This window comes from Convolutriloba macropyga, chromosome 7 (assembly GCF_964194025.1).
Source record: "Convolutriloba macropyga chromosome 7, txConMacr16.3, whole genome shotgun sequence".
Taxonomy (NCBI): Eukaryota; Metazoa; Xenacoelomorpha; order Acoela; family Convolutidae; genus Convolutriloba; species Convolutriloba macropyga.
The window spans coordinates 63744510-63746080 of NC_134474.1; positions in this window are offsets into that span (position 1 = coordinate 63744510).

Sequence of the window (1571 nt, forward strand, 5' to 3'; positions counted from 1 at the left end):
ATTTTTATTTATTGCATTTGTGAAATAAATTTGAGTTCAACAAAATCGTTTAATAACTCTTCTTCTTTTTGTACATTTTTATTCTCTGAATTTAAGCATTAGCAATTAGAATTCGTTTGAATTGTTCGTTACTCCTCCTAATTACCTATATCCCTCCCTACTCATATAACCCCATTAGACACACGACATCTTCGCTGTCATTTAAGTGACAAAAAAATTGCTAGCATTGACAAAACACTTTCATGAATAAACTGAAACATTAACTTAACTTTCTTGTTGTTTCTCTGTTTTGTGTTTTGCTATGGTTTTTATGGGCTCAATTCAATGGTTTATTTTGGATGAGTCTTCAAAGTCTCTCATTTGTTTCAGCTTGAACATGATGCAACTTTAGAGTTTTTGGGAATGGAGTCGAGCGGACGAAAGATGGTTTGAGGTGTCAATTCCCAGGTTGAGGTGCCATCTGGAAGTGACATCTGATCAGACCGTGCCAGAGGAAAGTAACCTCTGATCAGACTAAAGTGGGCTCGAAACACCGTGCGCGCTCGAAGTGCGCTGGAAACTTCTCTGATAGGACCTTTCCAGACGGAATTGACCTCTGATCAGACCGAAATCAGACCATTGTCCAGACTATTCTCCGCTTAAAATCACCTTGATCAGACTATTGTGTGCTCAAACTTCACTCCTGATCAGACCATTGTGCGATCGAAGTCACCTCTGATCAGACTCAATTGCGTTTGAAATAGTCTGATCAGTGAATGGTTTTCATTATGAACAAATTTCTTTCTTTTTGTTATTATTTAGTCATTACATAAAAATTGATGTTTGCATCATTAAATACATCTAAATAGAAAACCAATCTAAAAATATTGCTAAGGAACATAAAACCCAACTTCTGAAAAAAATTAATATAGCATACCATTAGTGTATATTTCGAAATCAATGGATGAATTTAGACAGCTTTCCATATAAAACGTCGTGTTCTACAGTTAATCAACAATTTCTTTTAAGGGGACAGGGTTTTTCTATCAGCTGGACCCCTTTGATTCCGATCAAAGCCATCAGACTCTAGATGTGTGATCAGAATGTTGCTTTTTGTTGCCTCTTGGCAGAGCCAAAATCTCTCGGTAAAAAAAAACAAAAAACCATTTGAAAAAATTTTTCATCGAAGTCGTCTCTGATTAGACCCAATTGTGCTCAAAATCTTCTCTGATCAGACTAATGTGCGCGTGAATCCGCCTCTAATCAGAACATTCCCATCCTGAAGTGACCTCTGATCATACCATCCCCAGACCGGAGTGACCTCTGATAATACTATTGTGAGCTCGAAGAAAATCCCAGACAATGTAAATTTGGTCTGGGAAAACACCGTGTGCTTTGAGTGTGCGTGGAGTTGGTCTGATCAGAGGTCACTTCCGGATGGCACCTCAACCTGGATTAGGAGGTGGACGATCGGGACGGGATGAAGTAGACCTAATGTAGGTGAGGTGATATGTTCCGTTTGAGAGCATTTAAGAGGTGTGACTTTATGACAGCAACAATTTTTGAGCAACCTAACTTGAATTTTATATGAA